Source organism: Cantharellus anzutake (assembly GCF_015039405.1).
Source record: "Cantharellus anzutake strain C23 chromosome Unknown EI90scaffold_73, whole genome shotgun sequence".
Lineage (NCBI taxonomy): Eukaryota > Fungi > Basidiomycota > Agaricomycetes > Cantharellales > Hydnaceae > Cantharellus > Cantharellus anzutake.
The window spans coordinates 200,084-214,516 of NW_024067023.1; positions in this window are offsets into that span (position 1 = coordinate 200,084).

The window sequence follows — 14,433 nt, forward strand, 5'->3', positions numbered from 1 at the left end:
TGGCTAATGTTTAACCCCGTTAGCTCCGCTCCGTTCGGCTCCGCCAATTGCGGACCCGTCTTCGCTGTAACCATATATATATCCCACTTGTACATAGGTTACACTCCAGTAATAAAATCAACTAGAGTTACCCCCCCTTCGGTTCTGATTGCCAGTCAGTAAGTTAGGGCACGGACGTGTCACTAGGCACAGCGCTCTTGGCATAAGTCGCTGAGGCCAAAGCCCTCCGCTATGGAGACTCTCCCTCGTCTCGAATCTGGTCTCTGACACATACCCAATCCTGATCCGACTCCCGGACCCCCATCTTCACCACCTCCGGAGTCCTACCCTATCTCCATCCACTCTGATACTCACCTTCGGACCGAACATCACTCCTCTCGCCACCCTCCTCCTCTCACTCCTCCTCTTACTCCTCACAACACCTCCACCCTTCCATCACTTTCCTACCCTTATCCCATCTGCTCTGATACTCGCCTTTGGACCTGACACCTTTCCTCTCCTCCACTCCTCACTCCGCTCCTCTCTTCTCTCTCCTCCCTCTGACCCTCTTCTGTCAAACCTCTGCCAAGTTATGACCTTCCACCACTGTCCCATACCCCGTACTCAGACACTGCTCGTACCTTCGCTCCGAGATTCCGTCATAGTCCCGACCTCGGACTTTGACTCCACCTCGGCTTAAGTCCATTGCATTGGTGACCTCATACTACGTAAACACCATTGCCAACATTCCTCAGACTTTCAACCCCGCCTCCGTAACCTCCGTAACCTCCGAGCTCCACAGACCATACCTGGCACTTTTGCCGCTTGTAATGTATCTTTCATGCTTTCCCCTAATCCTTATTTAGACTGCTGCTTCTTCCCATTCTAGTCAGTTAGTCATCATCCCCACTTCACCTCATCCTCCTGCCCCTCTGGGCTTCGCCCTCCCTATCTCCTTTCGGATGTACCACGGGTCCTGACCTATGACCTTCAGTACCGCTCTGCTTTCGTCTTCCCTTTGTCCCATTCAAACGCCTTTGTTCCAATTCAGACCCTCTTCATTTCCTCGTGCTTTCGCCCTCTCCATTATATACCGGCACTTGTACATACTCGTTTTAGGCCCTTAGTCTAAAATCGACCTGAAATGCCCCCTAGAGACTTCCTGCTCAATGCCTATGAAATTAAGGACCAAATGGACAAACAGCAATGGCACAGCGCTCTGCATGAGTCACTGAGGCCAAGGTCCCTCCTTGCTAAGTCTCCAGTTCCCCTCTGGAATCGTCCGCCCTCGCCCAGTTCTAACAACTCAGGTCTCTAACATCAATGACTGACATTGGGCCCATCCTTATGGTCCCAACATTAGCTTCCTCACCCTCTGAATCGGGTGAATATTGAGGTCCCTCATATGGGTCCTCTACTTCAAAGCTTGATGCTCCGGAGTCACCAGAGTTGTTTTCTGGTTTTTCATCTGATGAGTCTTCCGACTCTTCATCTGATGCGTTTGTGATTTCCATGGCAGCTATGCACCTTGGCTTTTCATCACTCATAGCATGATGTTTAGGGCAATCTTTTGTTTGCCCTATTTTGCCGCATTTGCCGCAAATTGGGACTGACTTTTGGTCAGTTTTCCTCGAATTTTTCGAGGATATATCCTCTTTCCATCTGGGTTTGGGCTCTTCAGCCTTCTTTCCTAATGGGAGAGCTCTACCATGGCTTGTGGTTGCTGTGGTGGTTGTTTGGGTGTAATATCCCGATTTGTAGGCTGAAGACATCTTCAGCCCATTGATTATCTCATCTACACGAGATATTGCTTTTAACATCTCCTCATTTGAGGAGAAGTCTGCTCTGATTCTGTCATGAGTGATCATTTCCCTCTTCCATTCAAGGGGAATGTTGTTTAGAAACCTGGCATTGAAGGACGCCTGGTCTGGCGGCGTCACCATCTGGGACGCTGCTTTAGACAGTTCTAAGTAGAACTGTTTTAAGCCTTTTGCTGCTTCATATTTAACATTGCGGTATTTCTTTGTCATGTTCAACGTGGCAGAGGCTTTGATGAAAGTTCTCATCAGTATGTTGAGAACTTCAAGGAACATACCCTCGTCTCCTCTGAGAGTTTCATCTCGGAGTCTTATTCCGAGGTCGAATACAGGTCCCCCTAATCTGTGAATCAAGCAGTCCAGATGGACTTTGTCGAATTGGGGACCTTTGCATCCTTGCAAGGTGAGGAATCCCAGTAGTTTTGTGAACCACTGCCAGAACGACTCCATGTCATTCTCCCCTGACCATTTCTTGTCAGGGACAGCTGGCCTGTTCTTGAGAGCTTCTGGCTTCACTCCCTCTGGGTAGGGAGTGAGTATTCTCACTTCGGCCATTCTTATGGCCTTTTTGTACCATTTTTCCAGGTACTCTTCTTGCTCCCCTGCCTTTGCAGGGTCGCTATCCAATGGAGATTTTTCCTTTGGAGGGGTTTTCGCTGGAGGGAGTCTCTCTCACAGTGTTTCCTTCATTTTGGGCGATTTCGCCTGAAGTTATAGTATTGGAATTCTCTCATTGTTTTGAGAGAATGTGATTGTGTTACCTCTCTGCTTGAGAGGCTCATTGAAGGTGGAGGTTTGGCCAAACCTTTGGTATGTTGCAAGCGGGAATTGGCTACAGGACCAGAAAACAGAGGGTAGCACTCCAGCTCACTCCCCAAGAGCTAGGGAAGAAAGAGTAAGGGGGCTGAAAGGGTGTTGCGGTAAGAACAGGTCCATATATCCAATGGGGAGGGGGGGAATTTTGGGGGAAAAAATAACTCTGGTAACTCTTGCTTATCTTCTTTCCATGGTGGATTTCCCTAAAGGTCATGATAGCCCTTTACCAATCGTGTGGCCACTCACAACACCCAAGTACATGGACTTCAAAAGTAGCAGGAGGGGGGAAATCATCTATTCCGTTTTCAATCACTACTTAGATATACCCATACAACATACAACTTGGGAAGAGAGTCTGAAATATATGGGTTTGGCTGAGCTAAGCCTCCACCAACAACGGCGGTAAAGTTCGGCTGCCATTGGCTTAGAATAAAATTTCAAACAACAAAAGAAAATGAAAAGAAAAACACAAGCTTCCTCATACCACTCCAAACACTGCATCAAAACTCCATCCCCTTATTCCATTCGACTCTCCTTATCCATAGCTTTCTAATGATACCGATTTTGTGAAATTTGGTGGAGATTTGACTGAGAACAGGAATCCGTATACATATCTTGATTATCTGTGCACAGGGAAACTTGGACCAAATAAAATGCCATAATTCCAAGACTCCTCCAATGACTTCTTCAGCATTTATATCATTTGACTAGCCCATATTTTCATTGAGACTAGCTCACACGTGAGCATCCGAACAGTTCATATCGTCCCATGACTCCTGTCATGCCCAACAATCAGAATATCTCCACAACCACTGAACCGATTAGGGTGAAATTCAACACTGAGTCTTTGGGCATTTTTCTGGATTTAATGACCCCCAAGATCGTCCTCTTCCATCAACTTTTGATTTTGTTCCCATGGTCACAGTCAAGTGCACAGACTTCACACATGAGGACATCTCAGGTTGGATTTCTCCACCAAATCTCAACCAATTCCTTCGCGGAAAGGCTCTTTCGGTTCGTACGAAAATTCTCTTTCTTCTTTCTTATTACTCCCCCCTATAATTCCTTTTTCCTAATAATGTACAAGGGTGGGAGCTGTCAAGAACATGCAAGGAGGGCAGTGTCCCTGGACCTTTCCCCAGAAGGAGGCCGGAGGTAGAGAATGAGCAGAGGGACTGCAGCCTCAGCGACTCAGAGAGGAGTGCTGTGCCTACATTTGGTAACGCTTAGGAGTCTGGTCCTTAACTTCAGAACAGGAGGGCGCAAACTCTGGGGGGTAGTCTAGTCATTGATTTTGCACTGAGGTGCCATCAACTACAGTACAGGACTTATATACATAATAGAAGACAAATGGGAACAAAGGGGAAAACCCAAGGGGGACTTACCCACTTGCCGGGTCAGCGAGCTCATGAGAGAATCGCCTTATCAGGCATTGTGGAGTGGGTAGGTGAAGGGTGGAATTAGCGACAGCTACTAGAAGTGGGAAAACCTTTGCAAAGTGGGCAGAGGTCCTAGGAGGTCTGTAGTAATATTGGGTAGATAGAAATATTAATAATTGTGTAGGATGAGGATAAGAGGTACCGGAGAAGGTACCAGAGATCGGAGGCAGAGGTGAACTGGAGGGTATAACGGAGGTGCGAGGGGAGGACAGACCGGAGGTGGACCAGAGGCGTGGCGGAGTAGAGTGGAGGTGAAGCGGAGTTGTTATGGATATGACAGGAGCCCAATTTTGATGTATTTGCTGCGTAAGGTTCCATGAAATTGAGCACACCTATTATGCACTGCTACAACATGCCGATTCTCCTCCTGATTTCTGAACAGTGCCTCCTTTCGGCATCGTCTTCTCCTATCCTTGGGAGAAGGATCTCTTTTGCATCTCTGTCGAGTCGTTGATGGTACTCCAGTGTACTTTCACTGGTTGTTCTTTTCATGAATTTTTCACAAGTTCTGGTTTTATCCGGGCCCGTGGCCCAGGGGTATTTTTTTGTTTCCTCACTATTTTGTGAGAAATTTATTTCCTTCAGCAAGTCAGTTTGCTTGCTGATTTTATCAGTCAACGTGTCAATCGTGTTGGCCATTCTTTCTAGAGTTATCTCTAGATGAGGCATGCTATTATGGCTCATTTCCTTGATCTTTTTTTGGATCAAGTTTATCACCTTTATTATGCAGGATTCCTGGTTTTCCAGGAAGAAGTTGGGCTGGGCGAGTAGTGACTTTCCCCAGTTAACATTGCCACTTCTGGGGGTTCCAGAAGGGGTTCTTGGAGTAAAGACTCCATGCTCCCTTTGATTAGGCGAGGCTGTCGCAGAGGGCGCTTCCTTTTTATGGAGGGGTCTTGTAAGGCTTGTTAAGATGGTTGAGTTCATGAGTGATCTTGTGATCTTGTGATAGTCAGTTATTGCCTCACACTCCCAGTCCATTAAAGTATGCTGTATGAAGCTGTATTTATCAACAGGGGAGTAAAGGCTGGGGAAGCCTTTACCCCCTCGCATGTAGGTTAAATACATTATAGTATGTACATGTGATATTCGTGGCTTGGGACCGCATGGTAGAATGAAGGGTTCGGGAATAGAAGTGTCATGTCAGGTACAAACCCAATGCGATAAATACAGAATGAATAGGGTAGGCTGCGAGTACATGGCCTATCTCCCTTACAGGTCTGTTTGCTGGTTTTTCCTTACTTTTCTGTAAGGCTTCCTTAGCAAACTCCCTCATTTTGGTTCACCTTCTCTTCATGATCTTGGAGACCTCCTCCGAGGTTGGCAACCTTGCCTTGTCTGGCATGGCATGGGGTTGTGTAAACAGCGGAAGTTCTTTTTGGGCTTCTGCACTCTGAGAGATCCTGCTCTCAGGGCATTGTTGCAGGGATAAACCCTTGCACTACAAAACAGTGCTCTTTCATTCTTTCATGTACATACATTGGCAAGTGTAGTTGGGGTAGTCCCGTGACTGCACAGCCACAACTATACAGCACCGTACCACAAGGACCTTTGGTGAGATTGAGAGAGGCAGGCAGGAGATTACTGTCCCCCCTGTAAGCCTGTGTGACGTTGGGATAAATTCCCTGTTACAGCGTTCCTTTGCGCCTTCTCGGGCCTTTAGCCTGAGAAGGAGTTGTTCTTCATTTCCCATCCTCCATTCAGACAGGACCTGGAACAAGTCCAGTAATTTGTTGGATAGCCAATGCAGAGGTCCTTCCCTCTGTTTCCCTTTGTCTGCCTTTGGGGCTTGACTTGGGGAAATGGGGGAAGACTCCAGGGGATAGTAGGGCCCTGGAGTTTCCTGCGACTGTGTCCAATCAGCTTTTCAGGCTGATTGTTCAGTTTATCGCACAAGTCAATCACCTCCACTGGAGGCGAGAGATCTTCCCCAACTTGGGTGAGTGTCAGAGACCAGGTTCGAGACGAAGGAAAGTCTCCGTGGTGGAGGGCTTCGGCCTCAGTGACTTATGCCAAGAGCGCTGTGCCTAGTAACACGTCTGTGCCCTAACTTACTAACTGACAACCAGAACTGAAGGGGGTAACTCTAGTCGATTTTATTACTGAAGTGTAACCTATGTACAAGTTGGATATATATATGGTTACAGCGAAGATGGGTCCACAAATAGCAGAGCCGAACAGAGCGGAGCTAATGGGGTTAAACATTAGCCGACTGAATATTACTGATGAGTTGGGTTGTGGGGTTAACGGAAAGGCGGGCGATAACCCAGAAACGGAAAGGAGGGATAGGCCCGAAGGTGGGCTCTGCAGGGCAGGCAAGTGTATTGCCCAGCGGAGGCGGGAGTGCGCTAGCAGACGTCGGAGCTGTCCGGAAGTCTTCGGGGCTCCGTACTTAGGGAGGCATAGGTAATAAATTGAAATGAGGGGGTGGTGACCATCAAGGGGTACCGAGAGGATTGCGGAATATGGGAGCTCCGAGGTTAGTAAAGAAGGAGCGGAGGTAGACCGGAGGGATCGGAGGGGCCGGAAGTCGATGGCCAGGAATGGATATGACAGTGAGATCAATGTGGCATGGAGTTCTAGGGGTATTGGGCCCTGCACTTACTCCACATAAGTTTTTAAACCCTTCAGGGACCAGCCCTGACGTGGTTGTTCTTTCTGGATCATGTTGATCCTCATTGTCATCTGACAACAGCTGTTGCTTTGAATCTCCCATAATGGGAGATTGCGGTTTCTTTATAAACCGCTCATTTTTCTTTATCATTGCTGCAGACGTGACCTTGCCCTTGCAGGCATGTTTTGGCACCATCAGTGCTACCAAGTCAGGTTGTTAATGCGATGTGATAGTTTTTGTGGGTTGTGTTGTAAAACACACCTCATACACTTAAAAAGTGTGAGGTCTCAGTGGGATTGCTCAGCACACAGGGCTGTAAGTGATATGATGGTGTGTATTTTATGGTGTGTGTAAGTGGTTAACAGAAGTTACCGCTTACCCACATGACTATATGTACATCGTAATTACATATGGCTCAGGGTTCAGGGCTATTGCCCTGACACCTCCCCCTCTTCACCCAGAGTCGTCTTACACACTTATCAGGTCCTTCATCAGACTTGTGCATTGAATGCAATGTCTTAACTCAGCCACTTCACTTGAGCACCTCTGGACCCGCATCTTCACATCTGCCTTTGCTGGACTCAATGGGGGGCTCAGTGCTGCTCCAGGGACATCGTGGGCCACCTCAGAAGAGCACTCCTCATTGAGGTATGTGTATACATCCATGATTTCAAAGGCCAATTGGCAGAGGCCCTCATCCTCAAGGCATGCCTTAGTGTCAATGTCGAAAAATCCCTCATTTTCGGGGTATGAATCCAATTTGGAGTCATCACAGTTGGCTTTACAAAAGTTCTCATCATTACAATGCAAGTCTAAGTCAAGGACTGTTTTGCAGATGGCTGGCTCAGCCTCAGGTTGTGAATCAAGCTGTCCCTCATCGGTAAGTCTGCCTGTCTCATTTCCCCCAAATAATTAATGCGATCATACGTTTCCATGCCATGAGGATGTGGACAACCCCAATGACCACAGAATGAAGGAAAAGTTATGGACTTTGTAGCAGTGGGGGGTTTCTGTTGCAGACAAGGGCCAACAGGAGGAGCTTTTGAGCATGTTGGCTCCTGTTCTTTGAGCCAGGTTATGCTCAGCAAGACATGGACAACATGCTTGTCAACAGCAACACAGACATGGTAAGTAACTTCATGGATATTCCTACCTCCACCAATAGGGTGTCTGGTGTGGACAAGAGCATGGAGAAGAAAGGAAAGAAGCAACATGTAAGGGGTTGGTGTAGGTTCCAACCCCAGTTCTCCTCAATCCTCAGGTCATCAATAAAGTTGAGCTGTATGGAGCTTTAATTATCAACGATGGGGAGGAAAAGGAGTTCTGTTCCTTTTCCCAAATTCCCACATTATTGTATATGCACTGTTTATACATGTTTATTATGAGACACATATAGAATGAAGATAGGAATTAAGGGGTGGGGTTACCACTCCTTACACAACATGAGGCTGTTGAAATCCTGAAAGAGTACCCACTTGTCAAATTCTCAGACTACCCAACATTGCAAAATGTTAGTGCAGACTGTTAAAGAAATGGGTTATGGGTAATCCATTTCTTTTTGTCCTTATAGATGACTTGGAATTGTCAACCTCATGTATGTAGGGCAGCCTAGTCGTGTAATGAGTATTGTCCGATAGCCTTGGAGCTTTTGACAGAAAGCTGGGACCTCGCGGTGAGTGGGAGTCTGCTACGATGGATACTTGGCGCTCGTTACGTGAGCGTACCGTGTGCAGGTGTATAGGGTCACAGGCAAAGGGGATATCCAGAACCGGACCAGTCGAGGACAAAGGGCTAGCGGGTACTTGGTGCTCGAGGGAGCGTACCGGTAGCGAGTGATATAACAGCTCCTTGAGGGAGCTTCCTGAGATCTGGTTGGTGGGTACTTGGCACCCAGATGGGCGTACCGGCAACGAGTGAGATTCCAGCTCCTTGAGGGAGCTGTTTGAGGCTGGGTTGACAAATACTTGGCACCCAGATGGGTGTACTGGCAATGGGGTATGAGACCGTTCATTTGGCAAACGGTCTGTATTCGTGTCAACAGGTACTTGGCGCTCGTATGAGCGTACCGGTGATGGAGGGGTTAGTCGTTCATAGGTCGAACAACACATGGTGGGATCGACAGCTACTTGGCACTCGCGAGAGCATACCGGCAACAAGGGGAATGGGCTTGTATCGAATACCACTCCATCCATAGAGTTAACCAGATGCTCACCATAAGGTGAGACAGACATGAGCCCAGTACCTGGGCAAGCAACATGAGTCATAACAGAAGGCATTCGCACATACCTGAGTTGAGTCATGCGTGAACTCGATGATCCATGGCCAGAGTCGTCATCCTCAGTAGGGATGACCCATATAGATGGTGACCGAGACATATACAATCTTACACAGACATTACAGTGTTGGCACAAGGAGGTTTACAATTGTTGCACAGAAGGTGAGGGTGTGTTATTCATTAAGTTCCATCTTTTTCGGCTGTAGCCGTACATGAACGTGACACTAACTATTGAATAAGAAATGATCACGAGAAATCTCGCGAAATAGAATAAATAATCCGGCCAGCACCAAAACCCAATAAGGGAAAGCTTAGCCTGGAGTGAGTGTGTAAGAAGGGGGGGAAGCGGGGAGAATGTAAGGAAGAGATGGGAGGATGTGGAGAAGGAGGACCTGCTGTGGTTGACGTTCAGTCGACACGGTTGCGAGAGACTCCATTCCTATAACACAGACCCTCTTTCACATCGTTATGCTATTTTGGACTACTGATGGACTCCTGAAGATTGACCGTTCGTTCCAGGCTGTCAGGGCACAGACAGTTATCTGGCTGGCCTGGACCCCTATCCAGATAGGTTGAGTACCCATAAGCCGATATCTGCATGTGATTTGCCATAGTTAGAACACAGGTTGTATTCAATGCGCTATTTCCGCTATCACATCACCCCTTACCCATTATCACCCCCTTTTCTGCATGATCTATTCTCCTATCTCATGTCACTTCTCTATCGGCTACCATGTATTCCCAATGTAGCCATGCTCTTATGAGGTGCGGAACTCATGTATATAAGGCCTTATCACCAGCTAGGTTGGCTCCCCAGCTTTTACAACAACTAGTTTCCCAGGGAGATCCTTACACATGAACTGATGCACAGACTCTGACACAGGCTGAAGTTTTCAAGATGAGATTTCCAGGCATTTCCGCTTCCGGCCTTAAAACTCACATTTCCCTCCAGCTTGTCACTGGCTTGGCTCTGAAAATCGTTTCTCATCTTCACTCACCCCATAAGTCTGATGATGCCTCATGTGCTCCTCATTGGTGTTGATTTGCAACCCACCCGATCAATGTTTGGACTGGGTCATGAACTTGAAAGAGGAAAGTTTTCCAGAGTCCATGTCACTCGTACCAAGTGCCCCTCAATGTCAACACTCACCTTGAAAGTCCTATGCAAGTCTGAACTGGACCAAAATGTTGAGGAACAAGTTCAATGTGAAATCAAAATCCACAAGAATCTCATCCACCCAAACATCATCTGCCTCTACAGCTCTTTCGACAATGAGGCATGAATATGTTTAGTGATTGAGTTGGCTCCAAAAGGAACATTGTTTGATCATGTTTTGGAATGGCACCATGTTCCAGAACAGATGAACAGTCAATAGGTTCATTCAAATACCAATAACTATGACCATTGATTGTTTTCAGTACATTGCTCAAATAACAGATGCGCTCAAATATTTGCATGGCAAGCACATCATTTACCGCAACATTGACTTGGAGAACATCCTTGTCAATGTTCATGGACAGGTTAAGTTAGTGGACTTCAGTTATAGCACTCAAACACATAACTGGTAAGTCTTTCATGGTCACCTTGAACAGTACTAACATAACTTCTCAGCCAAACAACTATTTGCAGCACAACTGCTTATTTGGCTCCTGAAATGGTTGAAAATCAACCATACTTGGAGAAAGTAGATGTGAGGAGTGGTAACCCCACCCCTTATTTCCCATTACATAATTGTATAATTGTCTTGTAATAAACATGTATATACAAAGTACATACAATAGTGTGGGAAAGTGGAAAGAGCAACTTAGCCTTTTCCTCCCACAACTGTTGCAAATACAACTTCATACAAGTTAGTTTTGTTGACAGCCTGAGGGACTAGGCTAACCAGGGTTGGCACCTACACCAACCCCTTACACACACTAACCCAAAAGACTCACATCCAAAAAAGTATTTTGCGTTTTTCTCGATGATTTATTGGTCAATTCAGTCTCAAAATATATATTCTGGAAGCTATTCAAAGGGGCTATCCATCTGCATAAAGTGCATTGAGACCATGGGAAACAGTGTTGACCCCCCTTCAGACAGTGGCCAGCATTGTGCACAGACAGTTGAGCAGCCTGAGGATTGTCATGGGAAATCAGATTCAATTGCAGCATTATGTTTTGAATGTCTACCCTGAATAATACAAATTTGATTGAATCACAGAAGCATTTGATTGAATTTGATTGAATTATAGAATCATCTCAGGACATCCACTAGTACATACCCCCTTTTAGGCCCCATTTGAAGGCCAAATGGCCCCCCCTCTATAGGCCATCATTAGATGGCTGACTAGGCTGGTTGGGCCAGAGCATAAGGTTAAGAGTTCAACATTCTACACCATAGGCTGAAATAATGTAATTGTGCTTCGAAATGTTTTCGGTGGGAGCAACACGGTCTCCATTGCATCCTGCAAGCACCCACCACTTCGTGACGTAACCACCAGCAGGTCCCCCACACCAATATGCCACAATCCCACAAAGAATCGTTAATATGAGGATATGTCATGCATAGGGGCCTATCATGCTCCATGTTCGGGGCAGCCATCTAACGCCAAAATAGCACACGTCCCATCATCAACGGTCCTGCTGGTCCATCCAAGTGCACACATTGCAGATGCCCATCCGTCGGCTGTAGGAGCATTCCAGGCCGAATCAGGAGGTAGGAGAGGAATGTGTAGGAGGTCTCGTTGGGGAATGTGGGCAATCGCATTCGAGTCGAGATGGGCAAGAGGGTCGAGAGTGTACACTAGTTACCGGTGTGACACCAGCTCTTGTGAGTAATCCACAGCTTCCAGTGAGATGACCATTCTTCTTTAGGAAGCTGCTCTGGATTTGTGCAAACTGATCCTGGAGAGAAGAGACCAGATTGACGAGCAACCTAAATGGAATTGTTAGGTGTTGGGCCAATGAAATAGCGTCCAGCGGTGACGTACGGAGGTGATGGTTGCCAAATACAGTTCACCTTCAAGTCGGTCAGTTTGGTTCTCAGATGAAAATGACGGTGAATTATAGCATGAATAAGGTGCGCGCTTTTCATCGCAGTCAACTTGCAACCTCTTGCAGAGCACCCCAGTGATGTGTCACGTCGAAGGCTTGGCGTTTCTCCACTCTCGGTTCAGTATTCAACACCCCAATCCCCTTTGGGTTCGAGCTCTACCAGGGTCCAGATACCACGACAAACCCACGTCACAGCCTTTTCACGCAGAATCTGCCAAAGTAGTGCTATAAGAAACATTCGTGTAACCATGCTGGGTTGCTGATTCAATTTCTCCATGGTTCTGGGCTTGCTAGATGGGTAATACTCACTCATTGGAACGAGGTTCGAGCTCGCTACCGAGATGGAATCCTTCCCCATGGGACAGCCAATTGCGGATTCCTTCTCTGGTGGGGCACCGCTCACAACATCATTAGGGAGAAGCGCCCTCAAGTGTGTGAAGTCCGACCCGACCTGTCCCAGGATACGCTAACCATGGTGCGTCTCGTGCTGCAGAAGAGGAACATACACACTACCAATTTCATGGGTGAGGGTGTCTTCTCGATAGTGCTTCCAATACCGCCGTCAACGTCAAGACAATTCCGTCAGGCTCCAGGTGTGGGATGTGACCATAGGAAGGAAAAGCTTGTCCTTGAGGGGTTGTGGGACCTGCACCATAGATGTCAGGAGAGCAAATCCCTCCCTTCCTGAGCTGCGTTCTTGTGGCCACTGCCCAGAAACAACAATAGACACAGAAGGATACAGTACAAATTTGCCCGCCGATTTCGCCAAGGTTGAACCGCAAATTCTCGTCGATATGGTGTATAGCAACGAGTCGGAAGGTGTACCCCACAGCGGCAAAGCCATTGCCCACTCTCATAGTCGTAGAACTATCTACGGGTAGAATAACGTGTGCGCAACCCTCACTACCCCTCACTGGCTGCGAAGATGGTCGGGCGACGAACGGTGTAGGAGAAATAATATTCAAAGAATAAAACAATGATCTATCAGAATAGTCAACGAACAGGTGACAAGTTCAGACGTTTAACAGATCTCATGATCTTTATGAGACTGGACAGACATTAGAAGATCATTATAAAATATCTACACCCATGTAGTATGAGATTTAATCTACTACAATCATGCCTAGAACTTGACATAGGTGTAATATTCAAAGAATATATCCCTACAACAAGAAAATAGCACATAGACGGCAGAATAAGAAGGAACATTGGGAAAGAAATGTAAATATCTCGGGAACCAGTAAACTTTTGACTGTAATCTTTTTACCATCTGGAAGGACTGTTTCTTAACTTTATCCACGGTTTTGTTTCATTCTAAAAGCTTCAAAACTGACGGAGATATCGCTCAAACGGCGAAACACCTTATAATTCATATATATTTATTTGCTAATTCTTACAAAAGGTAATGTGACTCAAGGGAAATATATTGGCGCCCGGAAGTCTGGCGGACCGAATACCATATGATAGAGTATTCCCCGGCGCGGGCGGACAGTTTTTGATCGCATCAGAAGAGGAGAAAATGCTAAAAAACCGGATCTTGTATATTTTCCCATGATTCATCAAAACTTTTTGATTTTAAGCCCAAATAAATCGGAACAAAGGAATGATTGATGATCTGGATCTCGGATCATAAGCATGAAGTGATTCAGAAGTCCGCGGATCAGTTAATTAATTGGGAAGGCTCTAGAACATTAGTAATGATGTGGCTTCACAAAAAGGGGTCAATTAGAGAACAGTCTAGAAAGTTCCTTTATAGCCGAGTCATTTCTAAAGATAACCGTTCGTAATTAAGGCGGTGTAGAGCATAGCTTCAGCGCTACAAGATCCCGCTGAGATCGGCCCAAAAGACAAAGAAATGAATTACTTATTGCTGAGTCATGTCCTAAGTCCATTATTAAGCTTACACAGCCCAACCCCCTATATCATTCTAGAACTATCTATAATACAAATGTAGCACATGTAACTAGTGCGAGGCGTGGGAGTAGAGAGGCCTCTGAAAAGCATAAAAGGCCACCGCTTCTGCCCCCTCTCAAACCTCAGGTAGAAATAAAAGTTTAATTCTCCTCACCAGTGGTTGGTTCATTTGCTCCAAAAGATAAAAGCAAATATTAGTTGTTAGCTAATATAAAACTAACACGTCACTCTAAGCGTGAGTTAGGGTCAGTTAGACACAGCTGAACAAAAGTGTCATAGTGAGAATTAGTGAGAATTTGGTGGAGGGACTTCTTAATTGAATAATCTCTCAGCAATACTTGGTTATCACACCACAGGAGAAAAGTGAGCGATCCTGAACCTGCTAGATAACTAGCACGCACTCTAAGCGATAGAAAGAGCAGTTTGGTCACTCCTGTATTGAGTAACATTTATTGCGGAATTATTTTATTAGCAGTTTTCCTTCAGTAAATTATCAGGAAAATCACATCCTACTGAAAAGTGGTAAATATAGGTGTAATA